At 53.8% G+C, this 27,934-nt stretch overlaps 1 pseudogene across 1 annotated transcript; it reads right to left on the bottom strand.

Annotated features, from left to right (window-relative positions):
- Positions 1–27: 27 nt before the first annotated feature.
- LOC144373983 (ribosome quality control complex subunit TCF25-like) lies at positions 28–27,498 on the bottom strand (annotated as a pseudogene). The gene is made up of 19 exons (XR_013433522.1): positions 27,403–27,498; positions 24,114–24,275; positions 23,506–23,580; positions 22,682–22,800; positions 21,658–21,722; positions 18,805–18,887; positions 17,112–17,242; positions 16,503–16,602; positions 15,718–15,811; positions 14,593–14,685; positions 14,362–14,467; positions 12,926–13,072; positions 11,416–11,530; positions 5,384–5,405; positions 3,647–3,783; positions 2,749–2,839; positions 2,018–2,097; positions 522–594; positions 28–185 (listed from the first exon to the last, which is right to left on the bottom strand). The product of XR_013433522.1 is annotated as a ribosome quality control complex subunit TCF25-like (transcript).
- Between the last annotated feature and the right edge of the window lie 436 nt (positions 27,499–27,934).

Below are 27,934 nucleotides of genomic sequence, written 5' to 3'. Positions count from 1 at the left end.
AGCGCTGGGCGCAGCAGCCTAAGTGGCTCAGTCCCAGTCCTCCTCCCCCTGGGGTTGTCCTCCCGCGACGCCTCCAGGTTGTTGAAGTGGAAGTTGGCCATCATGTCTCGCATGGCCAGCATCAACCGGTTCAAGCCTTGGTTGTGGTTCAGACCCCCAGGCACTCCTTCCACTGGCCTCTCCCGCTGCAGCAGCAAGACATGTCTGAGCAGGGCCTCTCTGTGCTGGGACTGGGGACCTGGGGCCCAAGCAAGGAGATGCGTCATCAAGCCCGGGGTGGCCTGCACCCCAGCACGGGACCTGGACCCTCCTCAGGTCCCTGTCAAGGACATGAAGCTCTGAAAAACCAAAGGCACATGTCTACCCAGGCCAGTGCGAGGCAGGGGCCGAGCAGCCCTGCGGCTCTCAGGAGCTGTCGGCCCCGCTCCTGCACTGCCCAGCATGGTGCTGACGCTGGACATCTGCATGCAGATGACTGGCTTGAACCACTCAGCACAGAAGCTGAGACGTGCCCAACCTACCTCCACAGTGTAATTTGGCAACAGTGACCGGAAGAAGAGGGCAACCATGTTTCCATGGCTGACAGGACTTAACCTGAAACAGGAAGTCAAGAGAAGTCATAAAACAAAGCTAGACTCCCCTTGACTCCTCCCAACGCAGGTCAGGGTCCAGCTTGGGGAGGGGCCATGGACACCCAAGGACAACTGGGAAGGAAAGGAAGGGGCCCGGGGGTGGCTCTTCAAGGAGCCTAGTCTGTGAAATGACCACAGCCAGGCTCTCCTCTGCCATGGACAGGCCTTGTTTCCAAGAAGAACTGCAGTCTCACTGGGCGTGGTGGCCATGCCTGTGCCAGCGACTTGGGAAGCTGAGGTAGGCGGATCATGAGTTCAAAGCCAACCTGGGCAAATCAGCAAGATGGCTCCAACATTTAAAAAAGTGCTGGGGCTGCAGCTCAGGGGTAGAGCACCCAGGTTCCATCTCCAACACCACAAAACAGAAAAGGGCCGCAGGTGCACACCTCCTTCAGCACCAGGCCAGCAGAGAACAGAGCCACAGGCAGGGGACGCCACGGCCACTATCTGCTGGATGCCAGGGCCACACCCATGCTCTGAGGAGGAGAAAGCCCATGTGGGCAGAGAGCAGAGCAAGGTGCCTCTTTACCGCTGACTAATGACCTCCTCCTGAGCTACTGGGGAGCTTGACACAATGGGCTTCACTGTGAACACGCAGTCCCATTATAACTTCTACAAAGTTGGTGGGGAAAGGTGGGGCTGGAAGGCAGCCTGCCTTAAAAGGGAGGGCCACCAGCAGCTCTGGGGCTTACCCCAGACAAGCAGCTCCTCAGTACATTTTTCCCCTGCCAGGATGGAACCCAGGCCACACATACTAGGCAAGTGCTCTGCCACTGAGCTAAACCCTGGCCCTTTTGATTTTGAGAAAGGGTCTTGCTAAGCTGTTGGCCTTGAACTTGTGATCCTCCTGGTCTCAGCCCTGAGTAGCTGAGATTATAGGTGTGGCCCTAACACCAGAAGTAAAGGTGAAAGGGCTCTTGTTGGCTCTGAAAGCTGCCCACATTCTGGGGGCAGCTTGGAGGCAGGCTCTGATGTGTTTCTTTGTCACTTTCTGTCTCACCGACCCACTCTCCTTGCCCAGCCTCACGGGCCTTCTTGCTGCCTTCCTGCTGCTCTGGGTATCTCTCGGTGCACTTTGGACCTTACCCTTATCTCTAGGTTCTACAATTCTTATCTGTTCCTACCACGGCAGCTGACCACAGGCAGAGTGGCTTCTTATTCTGCTTCCCACTGCGTTTCTAGTACCTGCTACAAAATCTGGAAAGAAACGCTCAGAGTTGGGTGGATATGTGCAAAGGCAGCTGGGTCCTGAGTGTCACTGCTGCTCCCTCTTCCCTGTGGCTGACCGCTGGCCTTCTGGGCTGCCTTCGGTGGGCATCGAGCCCCGGGGAGCCCCGAGGCACTGACCTGGGTCTGCACAAGCACAGTGGGGGTGAGGGCATTACCTCTCTGGTCTGACGTAGGAGTAGATGGTGTCCAGGGGAGGCAGAGGGTCAAACCCCATCACAGACTGTGTGGTCACATCCTTTAGAAAGGGGAGAAACAGTGATGCCAGAGCCTTCTGGGGCAGGTCACTCAACAGAGAAAGGGAATGGGCTTGGCTTTCTGCCCCTGGGCAGAGGCATGGTGGGAAAGGTCAGGCACACAGGAAGTGCCCATGCATGCCATGATCAAACTCACTGTGGTGCCCAAGCCACACAGCACGGGCTGAACCACAAGTCACACAAAGCCGGCACAGCCCTGTCCGGCCTCTCTACACCCTCCCGCCAGCACCATGCTGTCACTACTCATCAGAACAAGACTTCCTGGACAGAAGAGGTTGGCAGTGCTGTCCTGAGGATCAGCAGAGCAGCTTATGTAAATTAGTGGTGTCGAGGGCCCCAAAGGACCCCCTGTCCTGGCCGCCCTGACCTGCCTCTTCCTACAGACCTGTGGTGCCCTTGAGGTTTCCCCACAGCAGCAGCCTGCTCTCAGCAGTGTTGCATGCAGGCCTGGCCACCAGCAAGGCACGTGGGGCCAAGACTATGGGTCCAGCTGCTCCTGGATTGACCAGCACCCCAGTAGGCTGAGGGAAGGTACATATATCCCCTTTGGCCTCACCCACCGTCCTGCCTGTGGGCTGCCAGGAGCAGGAGGGGAACGGTCACACAGCCCACCATTACGCCATCCTCCTTACCGGGGGAAGCGCAGCAACAGCCTCCCTGATCTCCGAGAGGATCACATGGCGATGGATGTATCTGGGTGCATGCTGGTAGAGCATCTTCCACCTGAGGCCAGGGCAAACAGCAACAGATTAATCAGTGCCCACCCTGCAAACTGCTAAGCCCTTCCTCCCTGGCAGGTCTCCATCTCCCAAGGATCTCCAGCTTCACGCCCAGACGGCCAGGCAGTCAGTTCATGGTGTGCTGAGTGAGTCTCTGAAGGACCCGAGTGTCACTACAGCTGCGGCACGGGGCCTGCCCCTGCTGGACAGGGTGGGGCAGAGAAGCTGCACAGGGAGCAGAACGTGCTCCTGCCCATTAAAACATCCCCTCTAGTGTAGAGAACAGATGAGTGCACAGTGAATACTGGCTGTGAGGGCCAGGGTTCCAGGGCCCCCACTCTCCCATCATTTCTTCAATTTTACTTAAACAGCAGAGGGCTTCCTCTGGGCAGTTAGGGGAGACTCCTGGCCAGCACAGACCACAGAGTCCTCACTGTACTACCCAGCCTGGCCACAGCAGTCCCAGACCACAATGCTAACAGGGCCAAAGGCCAGACCATGGGTGGAAGTGGGCCAGGGCTGCTGCTTGCTGCTATCTCTGCCAGCAGGTGTGAGCCTGGCACCTGCTATAGCAGATGTGAGAACCAGACGCACAGCAGTAGGCAGGACAGAATATGGGCAGACCTATGCCACACCTTCAATCCCACCTGGACAGTGGCAGCAGCCTTGGGGTCTACATGCTCATCCACAGGAGAGCAGGGCTATGCCAGCGGCAGAAGACATGAAACCACTCTGGCCCACAGCATCTAACATCAGAGGGTGACCAGAGAGGGCAGGAGGGGCTGACCTGCACGAATACCCAGCATCTCACCTGTTCACACAAGCCTCCACAGCGGGGTCCCCAGCGTCCACTGCCTGAAGAAACTGGCGAACATTTTCCTCCAGCCAGCTCATGGTGGCAGGCTATTTCCAAAAAAAGTGCGACCTCCCGAGGTACAGACTCACCAGCTGGGTAGGGCAGGGGGTGGCTGTGGGAGCAAGACCTGGGTCAGGGATGGGGGGCTGGCTGTGGGAGCAAGGCCAGGGTCAGGGATGGGGGGCTGGGTGGAGCACGGCCAAGGTCAGGAATGGGAAGCTGGGTGTGGGAAAAAGGCCATGGTCAGGGCAGGGGACTGGCTGTGGGAGCAAGACCTGGGTGAGGGATGGGAGCTGGGTGGAGCAAGGCTAAGGTTAGGGATGGGGAGCTGGGTGTGGGAGCAAGGCCTGGGTCAGGGATGGGGAGCTGGGTGGAGCAAGGCCTGGATCAGGGATGGGGGACTGGCTGTGGGAATAAGGCCTGGGTCAGGGATGGGGAGCTGGGTGGAGCAAGGCCAAGGTCAGGGATGGGGAGCTGGCTGTGGGAATAAGGCCAGGGTCAGGGATGAGAAGCTGGCTGTGGGAGCAAGGCCAGGGTCAGGGATGGGGGGCTGGCTGTGGGAGCAAGGCCAGGGTCAGGGATGAAGGACTGGCTGTGGGAACAAGGCCTGGGTCAGGGATAGGGAGCTGGGTGGAGCAAGGACAAGGTCAGGGATGGGGAGCTGGGAGGAGAAAGGCCAAGGTCAGGGATGGGGAGCTGGGTGGAGCAAGGCCAGGGTCAGGGATGGGGAGCTGGCTGTGGAATAAGGCCAGGGTCAGGGCAGGGGCCTGGCTGTGGGAGCAAGGCCTGGATCAGGGATGGGGGGCTGGCTGTGGGAGCAAGGCCAGGATCAGGGATGGGAACCTGGGTAAAGCAAGGCCAAGGTCAGGGATGGGGAGCTGGCTGTGGGAGCAAAGCCAGGGTCAGGGATGGGGGGCTGGGTGGAGCAAGGCCAAAGTCAGGGATGGGGAGCTGGGAGTGGGAACTAGGCCATGGTCAGGGCAGAGGACTGGCTGGGGGAGCAAGACTAGGTTCAGAGATGGGAGTTGGGTGGAGCAAAGCCAAGGTCAGGAATGGGAAGCTGGGTGTGGGAGCAAGGCCTGGGTCAGGGATGGGGACCTGGGTGAGCAAGGCCTGGGTCAGGAATGGGAGACTGGCTGTGGGAGCAAGGCCAGGGTCAGGGATGAAGAGCTGGGTGGAGCAAGGCCGGGGTCAGAGATGGGGGATTGGCTGTGGGAAAAAGGCCTGGGTCAGGGATGAGGAGCTGCATGGAGCAAGACCAAGGTCAGGGATGGGGAAACTGGGTGGAGCAAGGCCAGGGTCAGGAATGGGGAGCTGGCTGTGGGAATAAGGCCAGGGTCAGGGCAGGGGGCTGGTTGTGGGAGCAAGGCCTGTGTCAGGGATGGGGAGCTGGGTGGAGCAAGGCCAAGGTCAGGGATGGGGAGCTAGGTGGAGCAAGACCTGTGTCAGGGATGGGGAGCTGGGTGGAACAAGGCCAGAGTCAGGGATAGGAAGCTGGTTGTGGGAGCAAGCCTGGGTCAGGGATGGGGGGCTGGCTGTGGAGCAAGGCCAGGGTCAGGGATCGGGAGCTGGTCAGAGCAAGGCCTGGGTCAGGGATGGGGGACTGGCTGTGTGAGGAAGGCCAGGGTCAGGGATGGGCGACTGGGTGGAGCAATGCCAGGGTCAGGGATGGGGAGCTGGGTAGAGCAAGGCCAGTGTCAGGGCAGGGGGCTGGCTGTGGGATCAAGACCAGTGTCAGGGATGGGAGCTGGGTGGAGCAAAGCCAAGATCAGGGATGGGGAGCTGGGTGTGGGAGCAAGGCCTGGGTCAGGGATGGGGACCTGGGTGGAGCATGGCCTGGGTCAGGAATGGGAGACTGGCTGTGGGAGCAAGGCCAGGGTCAGGGATGAAGAGCTGGGTGGAGCAAGGCCAGGGTCACTGATGGGGGATTGGCTGTGGGAACTAGGCCTGGGTCAGGGATGAGGAGCTGGGTGGATCAAGACCAAGGTCAGGGATGGGGAGCTGGGTGGAAAAAGACCTGGGTCAGGGATGTGGAGCTGTGTGGAACAAGGCCAGAGTCAGGGATGCGAGCTGGGTGGAGCAAGGTCTGGGTCAGGGATTGGGGACTGGCTGTGGGAACAAGGCCAGGTTCAGGGATGTGGGACTGGCTTTGGGAGCAAGGCCTGTGTCAGGGATGGGGGACTAGCTGTGGGATCAAGGCCTGGGTCACTGATGGGGAGCTGGGTGGAGCAAGGCCAGGGTCAGGGATGGGAGCTACTTGGAGCAAAGCCTGGGTCAGGGATTGGGGACTGGCTGTGGCAACAATGACTGGGTCAGGAATGAGGAGCTGAGTGGAGCAAGGCCAAGGTTAGGGATGGGGAGCTCTGTGGATCAAGACCTGGGTCAGGGTTTAAAGCTGGGTGGAGCAAGGCCAGGGTCAGGGATTGAGAGCTGGCTGTGGGAGCAAGCCTGGGTCAGAGATGGGGAGCTGGGTGGAACAAGGCCTGGGTCAGGGATGGGGAGCTAGGTGGAGCAAGGTCTGGGTCAGGGATTGGGGACTGGCTGTGGGAACAAGGCCAGGTTCAGGGATGTGGGACTGGCTTTGGGAGCAAGGCCTGGGCCAGGGATGGGGGACTGGCTGTGGGAACAAGGCCTGGGTCAGGGATGAGGAGCTGGGTAGAGCAAGGCCAGGGTCAGGAATGGGAGCTGGCTGTGGGGGCAACCTTGGGTCAGAGATGGGGAGCTGGGTGGATCAAGGCCTGGGTCAGGGATGGGGAGCTGGTTGTGGGAGCAAGGCCTGGGTCAGGGATGGGGAGCTGGGTGTGGGAACTAGGCCATGGCCAGGTCATCGGACTGGCTGTGGGAGCAAGACCTGGGACAGAGATGGGAGTTGCGTGGAACAAGGCCAAGGTCAGGGATGGGGAGCTGGATGTGGGAGCAAGCCCTGGGTCAGGGATGCGGAGCTGGGTAGAGCAAAGCCTGGGTTAGGGATAGGGGACTGGCTGTGGGAGCAAGGCCAGGGTCAGGGATGGAGAGCTGGGTGGAGCAAGGCCTGGGTCAGGGATGAGGAGCTGGGTGGATCAAGACCTGGGTCAGGGATGAGGAGCTGGTTGGAGCAAGGCCAGGGTCAGGGATTGGGGGCTGGCTGTGGGATCAAGGCCTGGGTCAGGGATGGGGAGCTGGGTGGAGGAAGGCCAAGGTTAGAGATGGGTGGCTGGCTTTGAGACCAATCCTGTGTCAGGGATGAGGAGCTGGGTGGAGCAAGGCCTGGGTCAGGGATGGGGGGCTGGTTCTGGGAGCAAGACCTGGGTCAGGGATGGGGAGCTGGGTGGAGCAAGGCCAGGGTCAGGGATGGGGTACTGGCTGTGGGAGCAGGCCAGATTCAGGGATGGGGGACTGGCTTTGGGAGCAAGGCCAGGGTCTGGGTTGGGGAGCTGGGTGGAGCAAGGCCAAGGTCAGGGATGGAGAGCTGGCTGTGGGATCAAGGCCTGGGTCAGGGTTGGGGCTCTGGGTGGAGCCAGGCCCGCCTCAGGGATGGGGGACTGGCTGTGGGAGCAAGGCCAGGGTCTGCCAAAGGCCAATGTCTCGGCTTGGCACCAGAATCACGAGGCACTCACAGCTTTGTAGGTTCAAACAGCAATTCTTTATTCCAGCTCTCACACCGCCTCCACACAGGTCCAGGGGCAAACGCGTTCTGCCGTCTGCCCGCACAATTCACCTACTCCACGAGGCTCTCTCCAAATCCCATTTTAATCTCACAAGAGCTCAACGGGAACAAGCAACAGGAACACCCTAATCCCAGCAATAATCTTCAACCTCTAACTTCCCTAAAACCCATTATCTTAAACTGGCAACACCTTAAACTCAAGGAGCCGGTTACTTCCTCAAACCTGATCAGCTCTAAACCCGGATCCGCCTTGGTCCTTGAGCAAGGTCACCTTATTAAAGCATGCATGCAATGTCCCATGGAATGTCATCTAAGCAGCATGGGGTACGCTTGGCAAGGAAATTTCGATGCGTCCTTCCTACTTGGTAATGGCCCTCAGCAAGGGTCAGGGATGGAGGCTGGGTGGACAAAGGCCTGGATCAGGTATGGAGGGCTGGCTGTGGGATCAAGGCCTGGGTCAGGGATGGGGAACTGTGTGGAGCAAGGCCAAGGTCAGAGATGGGGGGCTGGCATTGGGAGCAAGCCTGTGTCAGGGATGGGGAGATGGGTGGAGCAAGGCCTGGGTCAGGGATGGGGGGCTGGCTCTGGGAGCAATACCTGGGTCAGGCATGGGGAGCTGGGTGGAGAAAGGACTGTGTCAGGGATGGAGAGCTGGGTGGAGCAAGGCCTGGGTCAGGGATGGGGGACTGGCTGTGGGATCAAGGCCTGGGTCCAGGATGGGGAGCTGGGTGGAGCAAGGCCAGGGTCAGTGATGGGAGCTGGGTGGAGCAAAGCCTGGGTCAGGGATTGGGCACTGGCTGTGGGAACAAGGCCTGGGTCAGGGATGAGGAGCTGAGTGGAGTAAGGCCAAGGTTAGGGATGGGTAGCTGGCTGTGGGAGCCAGCCTGGGTCAGAGATGGGGAGCTGGGTGGTGCAAGGCCTGGGTCAGGGATGGGAAGCTGGTTGTGGAGCAAGGCCAGGGTCAGGGATGGGGGGCTGGGTGGAGTAAGGCCAAGGTCAGGGATGGGAAGCTGGGTGTTGGAACTAGGCCATGGTCACGGCAGGGGACTGGCTGTGGGAGCAAGACCTGGGACAGGGATGGGAGTTAGGTAGAGCAAGGCCAAGGTCAGGGATGGGGAGCTGGCTGTGGGAGCAAGGCCAGGGTCAGGGATGGGGAGCTGGGTAGAGCAAAGGCTGGGTCAGAAATAGGGGACTGGCTTGGTAACAAGGCTTGAGTCAGGGATGAGGAGGTAGTTGGATAAAGGCCAAGGTCAGGGAAGGGGAGCTGGGTGGATCAAGGCCAGGGTCAGGGTGGGGAGCTGGCTGTGGGAGCAATCCTGGGTCAGAGATGTGAAGCTGGGTGGAGCAAGGCCTGGGTCAGGGATGAGGAGCTAGGTGGAGCAAGGCCAAGGTCAGGGTTGGGGAGCTGGGTGGATCAAGACCTGGGTCAGAGATGGGAAGCTGGTTGGAGCAAGGCCTGGGTCAGGGAATGGGAGCTGGCTGTGGTGCAAGGTGTGGATCAGGGATGGGGGGCTGGCTGTGGAGCAAGTCCTGGGTCAGGGATGGGGGGCTGGCTGTGGGAGCAAGGCTTGGGTCAGGGATTGGGGGCTGGCTGTGGGATCAAGGCCTGGGTCAGGGATGCGGTGCTGGGTGGAGCAAAGCCAAGGTCAGAGATGGGGGGCTGGCTTTGGGAGCAAGCCTGTGTCAGGGATGGGGAGCTGGGTGCAGTAAGACCTGAGTAAGGGTTGGGGGTTAGCTGTGGGAGCAATACCTGGGTAAGGGATGGGGAGCTGGGTGGAGCAATTCAAGGTCAGGGATGTGGAGCTTGCTGTGGGAGCAAGGCCTGGGTCAGGGATCGGGGGCTGGGTGTGGGAATAAGTCCAGGGTCAGGGATGGGGAGCTGGTTGGACCCAGGCCTGGGTCAGGGATGGGGGACTGGCTGTGGGAGAAAGGCCAGGTTCAGGGATGGAGAGCTGGGTGGAGCAAGGCCTTGGTCAGGGATGGGTGACTGGCTGTGGGACCAAGGCCTGGGTCCGAGATGGGGAGCTGGGTGGAGCAAGTCCAATGCCAGGGATGGGGAGTTGGGTGGAGCAAGGCCAGGGTCAGTGATGGGGCGCTGGCTGTGGGAATAAGGCCAGGGTCCGGGCAGGGGGCTGGCTGTGGGAGCAAGGCCTGGGTCAGGGATCGGGAGTTGGGCAGAGATCAGGGATGGGGAGCTAGGTGGATCAAAGCCTGGGTCAGAGATGGGGACCTGGTTGGAGCAAGGCCAGGGTCAGGGATGGGGAGCTGGCTGTGGAGCAAGCCCTTGGTTAGGGATGGCTGGCTGGCTGTGGTGCAAGGAGCAAGATCTGGGTCAGGGATGGGGAGCTGGCTGTGGAGCAAGCCCTTGGTTAGGGATGGCTGGTTGGCTGTGGTGCAAGGACTGGGTCTGGGATGGGGCGCTGGCTGTGGGAGCAAGCCTGGTTCAGGGATGGGGAGCTGGGTGGAGCAATGCCTGGGTCAGGGATGGGGGGCTGGCTATGGGAGCAAGACCTGGGTCAGGGATGGTGAGCTGGGTGGAGCATGTCCAAGGTCAGGGATAGGGAGCTGGCTGTGGGAGGAAGGCCAGAGTTATGGATGGGGAACTGGGTGTAGCAAGGCCAAGGTCACGGATGGGGCGCTGGCTGTTGAGCAAGACCTGGGTCAGGGATGGGGAGCTGGGTGGAGCAAGGCCAAGGTCAGGGATGGGGAGCTGGCTGTGGGAGCAAGGCCAGAGTCAGGGATCGGGAGCTGGTCGGAGCAAGGCCTGGGTCAGAGATGGGGGACTGGCTGTGCGAGGACGACCACTGTCAGGGATGGGGGACTGGGTGGAGCAAGGCCAAGGTCAGGGATGGGAAGCTGGGTACAGTAAGGCCAGTGTAAGGGCAGGGGGCTAGCTGTGGGAGCAAAGCCAAGGTCAGGGATAGAAAGCTGGCTGTGGGAGCAACATCAGGGTGCAGGATGAGGGTTGGCTTTGGGAGCAATGCCTGCGCCATGGTGGGGCCTGACTGTGGGAGCAAAGCCTGTGAGCAGACCCCCCAGCAGGACCTTCTGGAGAAAAAAGAGGCTGTCTCTCAGCTACTGATGGACAGTCCACCTCCTGAAGGGAGGGCATACAGGTCTGTAACTTTGAATTGGTGCTGTCTGCGCTCCTCAGCTGACTGAGTTGCTCAGTGTACATGTGTGTCTGCAGAGAGCAAGTGCAGAGGACGAAGGCTGCCTAGGGGACGGGGATTCTGGGGTGGACCCCCATAACATGTTTTTCTTTCATTTATGTTTTCTGTTTATTTCTGGTACTGGGGATTGAACCCAGGGGTACTCTACCACTAAGCCACATCCCCAGCCTTTTTATTTTTCATATCTTATATATATTTTTAGTTCTAAATGGACACAATATCTTTATTTTTTTATTATTTTTATGTGGTACTGAGGATCAAACCCAGTGCCTCACAAGTTCAAGGCAAGTGCTCCACCACTGAACCACAACTGCAGCCCCCTTTATTTTTCCTTTGAGACAGGGTCTCGCTGAGTTGTTGAGGCTGGATCCCCCTCCTCAGCCTCCAGCATTGCTGGCATCATAGGCTGTGCCACTACACCTGGATGTCTCCTCTGTATTTTTATGAGAAACATGAAAAAGGTGATATGTGCCAATGCAGAATGTGGAACATACCAGCAACGAGAGCCCTTCTGCCCACAGCCAGTGCCTGTGGGTCATGCTGTCTGACCTTAAGCCCTGCTGCCCACTCCTGTCAAAAGGCATCAGGTGAACCTCATGTCTTAGGCCAGAGGCCATTTACTTGACCCACCAGTGTTTCTCTTCAGACGTAAGGTGACCCATATGTGGACACAGACTCCAGGCCTTCCTTAGGGGACAGTAACCAACATCCCCAGGGGTTTCCTGTCTCTGAGATTGCCACCAGGCTGAAGCAGGTTTCCAGGAGACAGAGCCACACACACACCCTGACCCTGCGGAGCAGAGCTCATCTGCCACCCCTCCACTGCCCTGACGGTAAGCGAGGGCCCCCAGGAGTCGATGAGGATGCCCACCAGGTGTTATCCCAGCAGGGCACCAAGGCTCTACCTTATCTCAGCATCTGGTCCATAGAAGTGGTGATTGGAGACAGTGGCATCGGGCCGCACACTGCAGTACTCGAGCAAGAGCATGAGGACTGCAGGAGGAAGCAGAGGCTCAGGTGCTCAGTGGCCAGGACAGGGACCCGGGGCCCTGTGGGCCCTGATCACAGACACGACTGGAGTCATGACGTCACAGAGGCTGCAAGGCCACGGGGTCCTTGAGTGTGACTAGCGTTCTGAGCTGCTGCAGAGGGAGTGGCTGAGGATGGGGGTCCACAAAGGTTTAGCAGGTACCTCTCTGCACCCTGGAGGCAGACCCTTGTCCTCCAAGTGCCCTTCCACATCTCAGGGAGACTTGCCATCACCCTTCAAGCATGAGCAACAGACCCTAGGACAGACTGGTGGGAGTGGGTCGGCCAGTGCCCTGGAGGAGGTGACCCCACAGGGCCCCAGGGTAAGGACAATGGCCAACACATGGTCACGGGCTCTGGGTGTCCAGTCCCCTGGGTCAGGGCCTCTCCAGCTCTAGAACTGTCCCCATGCAGTACTCTCCGGCTGAGTAGGCAGGGCTTCCCTACACTGCCCACATGCCGAGACCCTGCCAGAGGCAGCTGCTGCGAAAGCCGCCCTACCAACTGCCTCCCAGGGACAAGCCGCAGTAGAGTCTCTCCTGAGGGATAGCCATGGCAGCTCTGTTATTCAACGTGGGCCCCGTGGCTCTGTGTCCCCCACCTTGGCTGGCCTACCAAGGGCTCCCAGTTGCATCGAACCCAAGGGGGACAGAGGTGGCTGCTGGGATGATGGGCTGAGCCCTGAGTTGGTGAGCTGGCTCTGCTCCTGACAGGGAGCTCTGGACACTGCAGGTGGGTCTACCTGTGCTCGCGTCCACCCAGTGCTGGGGTCTCTCCATGGCTTCATCAGAGCCAACAAAGCAGTGCTGACTCTGGGACTTCCCCTCAGAGGGGCAGTCACCGATTGTGTGCACACCTCTGTCACAAAAAACACTCCTACCCTCAAGCACAAGGACGGCCTCATCTAGAGGGTCACTTTCTGCGTGCTTGTGGAGAAGGTTCCCTACCTGCCGCCTGAGTAGGCAGCAGACCCCTGGGCCTTCCCTGGGTGCAGATAGAGGCCTAGTGTGGCGGGGGGGCACCCTGGAAATGCAGGGACGTACCACATACTGCCTCTGGATCAGGTCCAGGCCCCGCTCAACCCTCTGCTGCTGTTTCTCTCCCTAACACTAAACACCAATGTGCATACCCTGTATCTCTTTCCTGCCCTGTAACTAACAGCAAAGTTAGTGGACATACAGTTTGTCCCTCACCCAAAGCCCCCTCCCACCTGGCTGGCGTGCAGTTGGCCCGCTGAGGTGGATAATCAGCTAACTGCAACATCAGCAGTTTTTAGGCTGGCTGGAGAACACATCTTTCTTTAAGCACCAGGCAGGGCTGGGATCAGGTCTCCACCCTCAGGAAGAACCACTGCACAGGCCAGCGTGGTACCTACCTCCAGGGAACATGTGAGTGCCTGCTGGATCAAGAGGGAGGCCTTCTCTCTGGCAGAGCTGAGCTCATGCTGGGGGAGGTCTGTCTGTGACTCAACAGGAAGTATGCCAATGGAACCGAGAAGGCAAAATTTGGGAGCTGCGACAGGTTCCGATGAGCCTACAAGGGAGCAAGAGGCCAGGTGAGGGGCCTGCCCTCTGTGATGACCAGGTGCACCACAGTGAGCTGACAAAGCGGGCCACCCCCACACCTGGATGGAGGACTTGCTCCACCTGGGGGTCTTCAATGTGCAGAAGGGCAACATCAGTGGGAAAAGAGCTCTGTTGAGCCCCTCAGGCTCAGCACTGTGGGGGACAGGAGCGACTCCCTCTCCCCACACAGCAGGGTCCAGAGTGAAGGCAGCCAAGCTATGACTGCCCCCACCTAGAGGGGCCACCACCCTCTTCAAACATTTCCCCGCCTTTCTCTGTGTGCGATGTAACAGACATGATCTACTCCATGCTTTTCCATTAACAGGGAATGCTCATCTCCACAGAGTTCTGTAATCTTATAAACCACCACAAACATTCTTCTGTGGCTGGTTCTGGGGACCCCGTGGGTTTCTTATAGCCATTCTCCTAAGCTCCTGGAATCTCTGTAAACTAGATCCCTGGATGTGAGACTTCTTGGCCAACTGTATAAAGAGTTATGTGATTTTAAATGATTTACCTGTTTTTCATTACTTATTTTTTATGAAAAATGTATTTCTTTATTCACGAAAAATATGTACTGTGAAAGGTTCAAGCAGAAAAGTAGAACAAGTACAGGTTCCTCCCCCTCCTCCCCTCCTAGGCCTGAGCCCCCTCTGGATAAGCTCTGTTCAGCTGTTTGTCCCACTCAGTTTGCAGCAACTACACTAAAGCGAGAGGTGAGACTGATCTTCACACGTGGAGCCTGACCCAACACACCTATACTGCTGCTTTGACTTGTGTGCAAACCCCACCTGTAGCAAGATAGTGCATGCTCTATAGCACTCAGTGGAGCCCAAGACAAACCCCACTCTCCTGGGTCTGGAGGACCCAGGATGGCAGGTGGCATTTATGTGCGACTCTGACCTGGAACATGTAACCAATCATGACTACCCAGACTGTCGTCCCCACACTCAGGACCTAGGGTCCCTGTCAGCCCTGCATCCCTCACTGAGTGGCTGTCCCTTTCTGTGCCTAGCACGCCCAGCTCTGTGGTCTGCCTGACTGTCCATTACTAAGCACCATCTCTACACGCACACTCGGTGCAGTTGTGTGCTCATCTTGGGGATCTGATGCAAGGCTGCTTCCCTCTGGAAAGACCTGATTCTGCTCAGCAGCAGAATTGAGGGAGACTAAAGGGCAGGAGGTCCCTGGAACCCACCCTGGCTCTGCTTCATGGCCTCACCATGGCTACTAGTCACACTGCAAGCACACACCTACCTCCCACTCCTGGAAGGGGCGGATCAAGTACTCATAGTTCTGAGCCCGCAAGGCCAGGTGGTCGACAAGCAGCAGCATGCACAGTGGGTCCTCATGTGGCTCAAGGCTTCGCAGGCAGCACAGTGAGGGAAGAGCAAAGAGAGCAAGGAAAATGTCAGGGCCCAGGGTCTCTGCAGCCCAGAAGCCCCTGCCATGAGGACTGGCAGGAGTGGATCCCTGGTGGACACTCACCTCAGGATGAACTTGCAGAACTCCAGTGCGGTGCGCGGGCAGCCACGCTTCTCCAGGAAGCTCATCTGCTTGTAGAGGGCCAGGTAGAAGCTCCTACATCCAAAAAGGTCCATGTGAGTTCAAGTGGCAGCAAACAGCAGAGCAGCCTCTGAGAGCCACCTGGCTCCACGCCAGTGTCCAGGTCATCATACGAGTCTGTGAATGCCTTTTGTGTCTGAGGAGAAGCTTTGTGTGTGCCTGAAGAGCTGAACACACACAAATGTACTGAAAGTTTTTTAAAAATTTTTGTTGTTGGGGCTGGGATTGTGGCTCAGCTGTAGAGCGCTCGGCTAGCACAGGCGGGACCCGGGTTTGATCCTCAGCACCACATTAAAAAAGGCACTGTGTTGTGTCCATCTACACCTAAAAAATAAATATTTTTAAAAAGGGTTTAAAAAAATTTTGTTGTTGTTGTAGATGGACAGAATATTTTTTATTTTATTTATTTTTATGTGGTGCTGCTGAAGATCAAACCAGTGCTTCTCATGTGCTAGGCAAGAGCTCTGCCACTGAGCTACAGCCTCAGCTCCCTGAAAACCAAAATTTTTGAAATCATTATCTTGCTTTTGGTTTGCTACTTGTTATTCAAGGGAAATGAGCTAAAAACGGTTATAATTATGATCTTAATTTACCTTCAAATTTCAATGGCGCTACTGTTGGGTACATAAAGCTATGTGACTTTAGTCATCCTGTAGACTTATTTTTAGAACTGAGAGTTTACTAGAAAAAGAAACCAGTGGAGAAAGTCTAGACAGAGTGCCTGGTGCAGCCACGTTGCTGCACTGAGACAGGGCATGGTGGCCATAAGGTGGGGGCCATGCCACAGCCAAGCAGCACTGCCCAGAGCAGCAAGAATACACACAGGACAGCAGGAAGACTGCTGCGGTCATGCAGGCTTGCCACGGGGCTGATGCCAGAGGTGGTCAGCACAGAAATGTCATAAAGCAGAGCATAGACCCAGGTCTGCTCTGTCAGGCTGAATCTGACTTAAGCATCACTGATTTAAGAATCAAGACACAGGCCTGTGAGGCCTGCAGAAGTATCCCAGGCCCACAGGGAGGGCTGCCCTCAGGAGAGGCAGCTCACCTGTTCTCGGGTCTGTGGTAGTCCAGCCGGCATGTCCCACTGGTGAGAATGAACAGGGGGTGGAAGGCACACTCCATGCTGTACAGCGCTCGCTCTGTGGGCAGCAACACAGAGGCGGGAGTCAGCCACAGTAGGCGCCTGCAACTCCCAAGACGCCAAACAAGCGAAGCACTGGAAAGAAGGGGTCACAGAATTGGGACCCTGCAATGGGACCTCCTAGGTTTCCCTGGTGCCACGGCATTAATTGCAGCCAAAGAACATGTGAGCCTGAATGAGAAACACCCTCGACACCATGGGGTGCCACTGCCACATGTCCTGTTCATGCCCAGTCCCCAGGTGATACAAACACGGCCCAGACGCCCACAGCAGCGTGCGTGCACACACGGAAGAGCAACCAGAACCACCAACTGATGACGGATTCACCAACCACGTCTGTCCAAAGGGGGAGTACTATCCAGCCAAGAGCACACGCAAACCTGGGTCACACCACACATGGGGCACACAACCATGGGCAGAGACCACGCACAGTGCTTCCACTGAATGGCTCCCCACACAGGTAGGACCATGGAGAGTCTGACCAGAAGTCAGGGGTTCTGGGGCCTGGGGGAAGATAGAAGATGGCAGGCTGTTTTCCTGGAATGGACTGCAGTGATGGCTGCCCAATTCCGGGACACACTAAACCAGGCATGACACACCTTCCACAAAGTGCTACATGACAACGTCCCGCCACCTTCATCTGCTCTAGTGGCGAGAACAGGCAGGCTGCACTGCCTACTGGGTCTCACCTATGAGGTCTCGTGCCATCTCCTGATCCTCTTGAAAGCGGTAGGCATCACTGAGCTGCAGGAGTGAGTCCACAAGGTAGGGGCTTGTCTGGAGCAGAATCTACCAGAAAAGAAGGGCAGCTCTGGAGGAAGGTCACAGGCAGGGACCCAAAGGACACCCCTGCAGTCCACCAGGACCTGTGCACACCAGGAGAGATGATCACCAGGTGACAGACGAAATTCCCTTTGGACTCCAGGTGTGCACTGCTATTACCCAGCCAAGGCCTGGACCTGGCTCCAGGTGGGAACTGGGGAAACTGCCTGCCCAGTGGGGCTGTATTCGCTCCCAGGTCTCAGGACAGAGGACTGAAAGCAAGCAGGTTCCCGCCCCCCCTACGTGGGGGACATGGGGCCAGCAGGATCTACATGCTCCCCCTACCTCCCCAGTGAGGCCCAAGACAGAGGCAGCACCTGGGAAGGACCATAGTGCCACTACACGCAGCTCCCAGCAGGAGAGCACCTGAGTGCCAAGTCTTCACAGTGCCCCTCGGGTCCGGGGGCCCCACTGCCAAGGTAGCAGCTGCCCGGGCACCCGCCCTCCACCCACTGGCAGCTGTGGGGCCCACATACCACAAGGTTGTTTGGCTCCATGGACTCCACAGCCACCAGGAACTTGTGCTGTGCCTGCTGGTACTCCTCACTGTGTTCAAACACAAAGAAGGAAAGCCCTTTTTTCGATTCCAACAGCCACATAGACAGACCTGGCAGGCGAGAGTGCATAGACAGGGTGTGCTGGATGCCAGGACATGGTGCCTCTACAGAGCACAGTAGCCCCAATAGTCTCCCTTGTGCTGTTCTCAGAAAGGACTCTGTGATACCAACCCACTCGATCTGAGGGGTCTCACAGGTCACCCAGGGCTGGGGCTGGGCTGCCTCTGGGCCAGAGGCTGACGTCCAGGGACTCTCTCAGAACACCTGGGCCTGCTTCCCACTGCTTCCTTGGGCTGTCCCGGGAGCTGGCCTCCGTTTGCTTTCCACAAAGACTCACTTCTGTATAGAATTCAGATGAGCTCTGGGAAAGGATGGAGCCGAAGTGGCCCAGGACAACAAACCTCAGGGATGGGAGCATGGAGGTCCATCTGGGTGCCCGATCACGTCTGGTTGGGACCAGCAGCCAGGGTGGCTGTGAGGGGCTGGGGCAGGAGGCGAGCAGTGGGCACAGGGCCAGGTCAGAAGCCTTGGCCATGTGTAACCCCTGACCAAATATGGTTCTGCTCCTTTTGTGTGACTGTGTGGAGGGACCATTTCCTCTGGTTAACCTGAAAAACTCAGTCTGCTAAGACAACTGCTAAATGGCCAATGGTTCTCATGGGCTTCCCCTGAGCTACTCCATCCTGAGAGCCCAGCCCAAGGTCCAGGTCCTGCAGATTGAGACAATGAGCCCCTATCTCTACCATGTTCGGGTTCCTTTGCTAGAAGGGCAAGAGACCTGGTGGAAAGAGAAGATACATGAGAGGCATCAGGGTTGATCCTACAAGTACAGGCCCTGAACTCCCAGGCGATCCTCACTGGGAGTCCAAGGGGATTCTTCTAGAATCCCCAACCCCACAGGCACAGCAGGTGAGGTGCGTTGGTTACCATCCTCCACACATGTCCTCTACACACCCATGACCTCTTCTACAGTATGTGCCCCATCAACCTGCAGAGGGATGTCTGGATGCTTCTCTATGCTGTGTAGCCGATGCCCAGAGAGGGCATTCACTTCCTACCCTGCACCTTCTGCATGGCTGTTTTCTTTAAACATAAAACTATCATACATTATTGATTTTTTAAAATATTTTTAGTTGTAGATGGACACAATACCTTTATATTGCTTATTTAGTTTTATGTGGTGTTAGGAATCGAACCCAAGGCCTCATACATGCTAGGCAAGCACTCTACCACTGAGCTACAACCCCAGCCCCCAAATTATCATAATGTGAAAACAAACTCAAGGGCTGAGGATACAGCTCAGCAGCAGAGCCCAGCCTGGCATGTGTGGCTTGGAGGGCTCGGGCTCAGTGCCAGCACACACACAAAAAAAAAACACTTAAAAATGCAAGCGTCTGTTTAGCTGCTTCCTGTAGCATGGCACCCAGAGGACGAGGCAGACGGCAAGGAAGTTGAGAGCTTCTGCACAGGTCAGGCCAGCTGGGGACATACAGGCTGCTGCACCCTCAGGAACACCATACCTCACACGCAGCTGCACATGGTGCTGCAAGGCCCACCCAGAAGGCACTGAGGCCAGCGTGCCAGCCCCCTGCTGCAGGAGTGACAGACTCACCTGGCTTGCTGTACCGCGGCCAGGTGCTCTTGGGGGTCGTCAGCCACGTGCACTTGGGTTATACATGCTGCCTCTGTCGCGGCCTGGGGAGGAGGAGACAGGCACAGCTTTACCTCCACGGGCCAGGGGCCAGGCTGGCCGCCCAATCCCTCCAGCTCTCCCTGGAGGCAGAGCAGTGGGCAGGGGGGCACACAGAGAGGGAGAGCAAAGCACTGCTGCATGAAGAGGGGACCCCAGCTGCGACCTGTGCAAGCAGCTACCATCAGGTCCAGGGGAACAGGGAGGCCAATAGTCCAGCACAAAGGCAAGAGGGACAAAAAGGAAACAAAAGTGAAACCCTAGAACATGGTGCAGAGCAGGAGCTCAGGGCCACTGAAATTCCCTGAGCAAACAAGCTGCTTCCTGTGGGACAGGCTGCACAGGAGGAATGCCTGGCTGTGGCCAGAGGCAAATTAGGGAAGTGGACCTCTGACCCAGACCCCAGTAATATGATTCCAATCTTTGAAAAGGAAAACATGGAAACAATGAGGAAAACTGAGGAGGAAATTGGAATATTTCTGCAAGGAAGAAGACCGAGAGCAGAGTGTTGAGGGTCCTCAGGCACCCAGCTCCCTGCGACTCTTGTGTGAGCGACAAGTTGAGGGTACCAGGCCCCCTTTGGGCAAGAGTTCTTAGCTGCTGTTAGGGGGTCTGGCTCCCTTGCCAGGTGGCATCTTAGCCAGGCCTGGAAGGGCTGCACCCTGAGCTGAGTGATGGGATGTGGATGTGTGTAGACCAATCTCTAGGCTTTTCAACAGTGCCCTATTTCACTAAAACAAAACAAGGAATAAGGAGCTGGACTACCCGGAACAGGACAAAACAGCATCTTTCTTTTCTCAAAAAGAGACATTAAAACTGTATGAGAAGAACAAATACACAAAAAGAAAAGCATGGCCAGAGGCTGAGAGGCACAACATGGCACAACTCTGCACATGCAGCAAGCAGTGGAAAGGAAACCACCGGTGCCTGGAAGTCTACAGCATCCTGGGCACCGCCAGGTCTGTCTGAGGTGAGCTTCCAGCCAGAAGTCTAGGGGAGGAGGCAGCCCTGACGGATGCTGGAGGGAGGGTCAGGAGGAGCGACACAGGGGGTGTGGAGACAGCACAGACAGGGGGAAGGGAGCAGACCCCATCTGTCTCAGGAGGAAGTCAGATTCCCCCCAAAGGTCAGTGCACAGCTATATGGAAACCCTGAATGGTCACCAGGAGGGAGGAACAGAAAGGAGCTAAGGTTTGGTCTCTGAACAACAGGACAAGGGTGGGGGACCAAGAAGGAGGGAACCACAGCTTTTCACTGGACATACTTCAGTAGGACTTAAATTTTTGAAGAAACAAACAACAAAAAAGTGTGCTACTATAAAGGTAGTAAGTGAGCTGACCTGGTTACAGACCTGTGGTCCTGGCTGCCTGGGAGGCTGAGGGGGAGGCCCATGCAGACTCATGAGTGTGCGACCAGCCTGGGAAGCACGGAGGGCCTCACCTAAAAAATAGATACATAAAACTGAAATATGTGCAGGGGGCAGCTCAGAGGTGTGTGGCTCGGAGGTGTGTGGCTGTGGGTTCACTCCCTAGCACCACAAAAACTAAAAAAGAATGTAATTATTAACTAATGACTGATAATAACTATAATTTACAAAAATAAGATGATGCAAAAATGTAACACAGGGGCAGGCAGACAGACCTGGGCTGAGCGGCAGAACTCAGCCTGAGCAGCGCAGGTAGTGGCTCATGTAAGTGCTTTTCACAAATAACCCAAAACACACAGAAGTCAGAAACTCATGAGTCCTCAAACACTTAAAAACAAAAATACAAGGCAAAAACTGTAAAACACAAGGAAAGTGGGGACAAACTAAGTCTAAAAATAATCCTTGGCCCACTCATGACCCAACAGACACCAGTCAGACAAGGGCGCCACGTGCACACCTCACACAGTTTCAAGGCACTGTGTTGTCGAGGATGTAGCTGAGGACAACCGAGTGCAGGTGGGCCTCGGTGGCACCGTTCCTGGGAGGGCAGCTGGGCAAGGCGCAGGTACTCGAGGAAACCCACAGTGGGCCACTTCTTGGAGGGCTGCATGGATGCAGGGGGCCTGCAGCCAAGGTGTGGACACACCTATCCTTGGCCTAACAAAGAACCCTGTGCATCAGGCACAGAGGACACCTGGGACTCCGACATGCCAAAGCCAGCACAGCTTCCTCGAGAGGCGTGCAGAAAGGCCTGGGGACATGGCCACAGGTGATCAGAATAAGAGGGGAACATTTCTACACTGCTTCAGAGCTTTAACAAAAAGCATTCAGCTCTATAATCAGAAAACACATACTTAAAAAGACACAAGCTTCCGGATGTTTCGGTACGGAGATGGAGAGTGGAATTCCCACCTCCTAAAGAAAGTCCCAGGATGGGCCCTGACTTCCCCTGGAAAAGCCAAGGGACACTCCACTGCCTACTCACCATCAGCTGACACTGCAGAGGCTGACTAGCCAGGAACGAGTTAGGTGACATAAAACTGATCTCAGAACCCAAACTTTTTGTCATTTTTCCTGCTGGTGGAGAAACAAAATGGATCTGGCTAAAATTTCAGGATTCAAAGTTTAACAGCTTGTAGGACCTTTTTAAAAATATGGGGTGCACAGTTGAGAAGGTGTGAAACAGCCTGGCCTCCTGGCGTCTCAGCCACCTGCCCAGGCCCTGGAAGGGCTCCATCTGTCCAGTGTGGCTTTCAGTACTCTCCCCCAGGGTTTTCAATGGCTCCCCCACCCATAAGAAATGAAAGCAGGTAAAAACAGCTTGAGAATGCAGCTGCTGTGGGCCTTACCTTTGCTCCCCCAGGACCGCTCGAGCACCAAAATACCGTTTCAGTTCTGTGTCGGATTCAAGTGTCTAGAATGTGGGAAATGTGAGGAAGAAAAAATTAAGTCAGGCTTTCCTACAATGACCCGAAATTACAGAAAGCTAAGTAAGAGTGCAGCCAAAGAACAATGATTTTGGGCTTGAAAGGTGATTTCTAGGCCTGCTTTCTTTAAATCTGCCACCTGTAATAGGACCTGACCACTACTGGCCCCTTGGGGCACTCAAGGGATGCAGTGGGTCACTGCTAGGAGAGAACCTGGGGTAGGTCTCCCCTGTGGGTCCAGTGTTCATCTGTCATGCTTCGTACAGGGAGCATGCACCCTGACGCGGAGTGGAGGGCCTCAATGATACAGGCAGCTTGCTTGTCAAAGCTGGCAAAGATCAGGTTTCATTAAGCACCCACCAGACCAAGTGATGGGTGATCGTCCAAGGGTGACACTACACTGGTACAGCTCAAAACGCCTCATGAGACATACAAAGGCAAGCTGTTTGGAAGTCCTGAGCTGGGCATGATGGTGCCACACCCATGTCTACTCAGAGGCCAAGGCAGGAGGACTCCTTGTTAGAGGCTGATCTCAGCTACTTAGCAAGCCCTAAACAAGCTAACAATACCCAGTCTCAAAATCAAAAATAAAAAGGAGCCAGGTGCAGTGATGCTCAGGTATAATCCTAGCATCCAGGAAGATCGAAAATTTGAGGACCGCCTCAGCAAATTAGTGAGGCCCTAAGCAACTTGGTGAGATCCTGCCTCAAAAAAATAAAAAGGGCTGGGGATATGGCTCAATGGTAAAGCACCCCTGGATTCAATTCTCAGTACCAAAAAAAAGTCCTTTGAAACACAGATGTCTTTTCCTTACTTCTTTCTCCTTTTTTTTCTACTTCCTAAATGTTTAATAATGAACTCTTAACACTTCTAAATAAATAAAGACAGCAAACTGTCCTCTTTCTAAATCACTCCTCCCCATCAAAATCAGAGGCCGAGTCCATACCTGTGCTCCACATACAGGACATGCTTCCTGGAGCTCAGTGGTGGGGGACCCGGGAGGCTGAGCTCACTGCCATCCTCAATCCTCTCCAAGATGCGGTCGATATCCTCCATCCCACTTTCCTAAAAGCCCAGAAGGAACTGTTAATCGCCACACTGGCTTCACTCCAAGTGCTGTGACAACCAGTAACAAGGAGTTACTTTGAAAAGTTATTTGGTATGTACTTTCTAAAAGATGATCTAACTCAGAAGGAGGAGATGTATTATAGGAGGAAGCTCAGAACCATCACTAATCCAGAAGGCCCTGGGAACCATCGGGCCAGAGAGCCACACTTCATGTCTCACAGGTGAGCTCACATCCTCAGTTGAATGGAACTGGGACCTGTGACTCCAACTGAACAGCAACAAAGCTACCACCTCTCTTCAGGACGAACAATGAGACAAGGAGGATCAAGGCAAGAACGGAAACATTCTGACTGAGGGGGATCTGGTCTGTGGGTTTCCACACCCAGCACCCCTCATGCACTGGCGGGATGAAGGCTGGGTGAACAGCAACAGGGAGCAGGGCTGGGAAGGGACTCTCCCTGCAGAGGGCAGCTGGGACACGGAGACTAGGAATAGGCCATGACAACCAAGGAACAAAGGGGCAAATCACAAGCAAAACTGTAGGTGACTCTTCTTTGTCCTTGACCTCTTAGATAGTTATACTCCTGACAGGAAAAAATGAAGACATCAAATAAAATGGTCTTCTCCCAGCACCACCGTGAGGGACACGGCCCAAGGGGCACGGAGGGATTGGGCAGGGGCCAGTCAAGTCTGATCGCATACCGAGGCTTCTCCTGCACTGTTTTTCTTATTTTTCTGCTTCTTTTTCTTCTTCCGGAGTTTTCCACTTGCATTAGACTAATAAAAATAAGATATTCTAATCAATGGAGAGAGAAGCAAAATCTTAAAAACTGAGAACCAAAGCAGCAAGCCAACACCACTTGGAGCACCTGCAGCCCCTCACGTCCTTCTGCAGCAGGACCCTGCCCGTACCCCCTGCTGTCAGTGTGGCCTCTCTCTCCCACCCTGCTCTGCTGCAGAGCTGGTCCAGGCTGCCTGGGGCACCCACCTGCTCCTGACTGGGCCAGCTCCTCTGGGCAGTGAGAAGCTCCTCAGGGACGCTTCACCAGAAGTGGTTGCTCCCAGAAGGCACAGAGCTGCCTGGAGCACAGTGGGCAGCAGGCAGGGCAGGGACCTGCATGCAGTACCCCTGGGGCCGCCACTGATCTCAAGGACTTTAGCACAAACTTCATCAGGGTTCCCACGGAATCAGCCAAAGCAAATTCAGAAAATTATACTTCCAAGAAAAACCTGACACAGGTGGCACGTGGCAGGATGCCACAGCCCTTCCCTGACATGCCAGCCTCCTTGTTACCACGGGGTCCCCATACCTGCTCCGGGGGTGCAGCCTTGGCCACATTTCCTTCCCACTTGGTCTCTGGGTTTCCATGCTGAATCCTTCCTTTGTTCCCTGACACTGCAGCATCTGTTAACACACAATCAGACTTCTCTCCGTTCACCACCAGGTCGTCCTCAAGATCCTCGACGTTTATCTGGAGAAACAAGCCCAGGGCATTTCTGCACAGGGGTCACAGTGTACGTGGCGAAGTAGAGTTGAGCCAGATGTGAAGACGACTTGCCATGCCTGTCACCCCAGAGACTTTATTTGGGAGGCTGAGTCAGGAGGAAGGCAAATTTGAGGCCAGCCTGAGCAACCTCAGTGACAAAGTGAAAAATAGAGGGCTGGGGGTATAGTTTAGTGGTACATCACCCCTGAGTTCAATTCCAATACTTCAAACTAAAAAACAAGGAGCGTATTATAATTTTCTCTTTTTTTTGAGAGAGAGAGAGAGAGAGAGAGAATTATTTTTTAATATTTATTTTTTTTAGTTCTCGGCAGACACAACATCTTTGTTGGTATGTGGTGCTGAGGATTGAACCCGGGCGGCACGCATGCCAGGCGAGTGCGCTACCACTTGAGCCACATCCCCAGCCCTATAATTTTCTAATATTGTTCTTGTTCATGTTAAAATAATTTTGTCCTCAAGTCTGATGAGGCAATTCTCCTTTCCCAGCCTCTAGAGTTACTGGGGTTACAGGCATGACCACTATGCCCAGCAGGGAGTTGTGTTCTTGATGAAATCAACATCAAATTACTAATTGTTGTCACCACTCTGGAAAACAGCATGGAGATTCCTCAGAAAATCTGGAGTGATACCACCATTTTACACAGTTATCCCACTCCTCAGTTTATACCCATAGGACTAAGTTCTATAATGATACAGCCACATCAATGGTGATAGCAACTCAATTCACAATAGCTAAACTATGGAACTAACCTTGGTGCCCTTCAACAGATGAAAGGACAAAGAAAATGTGATTGATATATATATATATATATATATATATATATATATATGTATATATATATATATACACACACACACACACATATATATATATACACACACACACACATGTATGTGTATATATATAGACACACAATGAAATATAAATGTATATATTTTTATGTATGTATATAAATATATATACTCATATACACATGTGTGTGTGTGTATATATATATATATATACACACACAATGAAATATTAATCAGCTTTAAAAAAGAATAAAATTATGGCATTGCTGATAACTGGACAGAGCTGGAGAATATGATGCTAAGCAAAATAAGCCAATCTCGAAAAACCAAAGTGGAATATTTTCTCTGATATGTGAATGCTAATTCACAGCAAGTGGGAGTGGGGTGGCTAGGAATACTAGAAGCGCTCTGGATTAGATAGATGGGAATAAAAGGAAGGGAGGGGGGATGGAGGTAGGAAGAACAGTAAAATGAATCGGACATTATAACCCTATGTGCACACATGACTACATGAACGGTGAAACTCTACATCATGTACAGCCAGAAAACAAGAAGTTATACTCCGTTTATGTATGATGTGTCAAAATACATTCTTTTTTTTAAAAAAAAATTACTTTTTAGTTTTTAGATGGACACAATATTTCATTTTTTTGTGGTGCTGATGGAAACCAGTGCCTCATGCATGCTAGGTAAGTGCTCTACCACTGAGCCACAGCCCCAGCCCCTGTCAAAATGCATTCTACTGTCATGTGTAACTAATTAGAATAAATTTTTTAAAAAATTATTTATTTATGACAGCAAAATGCATTACAATTCTTATTACACATACAGAGCACAATTTTTCGTATCTCTGGTTATATAAAAAGTATATTCATACCAATTCATGTCTTCATATGTGTACTTTGGATAATAATGTCCATAACATTCCACCATCATTTCTAACCCCATGCCCCCTCCCCTCCTTTCCCTTCCCACCCCACTGCCCTATCTAGAGTTTGTCTATTCTTCTCACGCTCTCCTTCCCTACTTATCAATCAGCCTCTTTATATCAGAGAAAACATTCAACATTTGCTTTTGGGGATTGGCTAACTTCACTCAGCATTATCTTCTCTAACTCTATCCATTTACCTGCAATGTCATGATTTTATTCTCTTTTATTGCTGAGTAACATTCCATTGTGTATATATGCCACATTTTTTTAATCCATTCATCTGTTGAAGGACATCTAGATGGTTCCACAGTTTAGCTATTGTGAATTGTGCTGCTATAAACAAGAGTGGCCGCATTCCTGTATTATGCTGTTTAAGTCCTCTAGGTATAGAACGAGGAGAGGGATAGCTGCGTCAAATGGTGGTTCCATTCCCAATTTTCTAAGAAATCTCCATACTGCTTTCCTTATTGGCTACACCAATTTGCAGTCCCACCAGCAGTGTATGAGTGTTCCCTTTTCCCCATATCCTCACCAACACTTGTTGTTTGTATTCATAATAGATGCCATTCTCACTGGAGTGAGATGAAATCTTAGAGTAGTTTTGATTTGCATTTCTCTAGTTGCTAGTGATGATGAACACTTTTTCATATATTTTTTGACTGACTATATATCGTCTTCTGAGAAGTTCAGGACAAACAATTAAAAAAGAAATAAAATGACTCTCACAGGTGTGGTGGTACATGCCTATAATCCTAGTGGCTGAGACTGATCGTAGGTTCAAAGCCAGCCTCAGCAACTTATCAAAGCTGTAAGCATCCTAGTGAGAACTTGTCTCAAAAGAAAAAAAATTGGGGCTGCAGTTGTGGCTCAGTGGTGGAGCGTTCACCTAACATGCGTGAGACACTGGGTTCAATCCTCAGCACCATATAAAAATAAAATAATAAAATAAATATATTGTGCCCACTTATAACTAAAAAAAATTATTAAAAAAAATAAAAAATTTAAAAAGTGTTGGGGATGTGGCTTAGTAGTTAAGCACCCTTGGGTTCAATTCCCAGTACCAAAGGAAAAAAAATCAAATGACTATCAAAAATAAAGATGAGAGTGTTGGCAAGTTTAAAACCACCACAGCATTTCAAGTCTTTATTCCAGCCTAACAGCAGCAGCCTGAACACTAAAATTTATTTTTAAATTTTTTTTTAATTTAATAGCACAATTGAAACGTATTTCAATTACCATCAGGGAACAGCAACTATACTGTACACGAAAACAAGACAGACATACACACATAATTCTTTGAAAGGGACTGAGGGAAAATTTTTCAATGTAATAAAGTAAACTCATGATTTTTAGGTATCTGGTTTCCACCAGCATGTCAAAGTAGCCACTGGTCCCAAATACTATGATGTCCTGCTGCATAACATCATTTCTCAATGGCTGCACTGCACTGTCACTCCTTAGCATTTGTGCATGCACAGGGGGGTGGGGGAATGTTTCCAGTCCCCTCTATGGAATGTGTCGTGTTTGCACAGAGCCTGTGCACACCTGTGTGTTCTGCCTCTCCTCTGCATCACCACATACCTAACCTAACTCAAATCCTGTCTCAGTAGTCTGCACACTGTGCAGTTCAGGGAGCGAAGACAATAAACACAAGCAGCACAGCTGTGAGTTTGAGACATATTTCGACCTGTGGTTGGTGGGAGCTGCAGGTATGGAGGGCCAACTGCATCACGTTACATGCCCCCTGTAAGCAAGACCGCCCACCACAGCACTTAGGTCAGTTATGAGGTCAGGTCAATGCATTCACGTTTCGGCTGTGCAGTCATGAAGCAGCTCCATGTCATGCATACCTCTGCTTCCTCATACAGAACACTAACAAATGCTGTGTGTACAGGCACAT

Source organism: Ictidomys tridecemlineatus, unplaced genomic scaffold, assembly GCF_052094955.1.
Source record: "Ictidomys tridecemlineatus isolate mIctTri1 unplaced genomic scaffold, mIctTri1.hap1 Scaffold_54, whole genome shotgun sequence".
Classification (NCBI taxonomy): domain Eukaryota; kingdom Metazoa; phylum Chordata; class Mammalia; order Rodentia; family Sciuridae; genus Ictidomys; species Ictidomys tridecemlineatus.
This window is presented reverse-complemented; position numbering and strand designations above follow the sequence as displayed.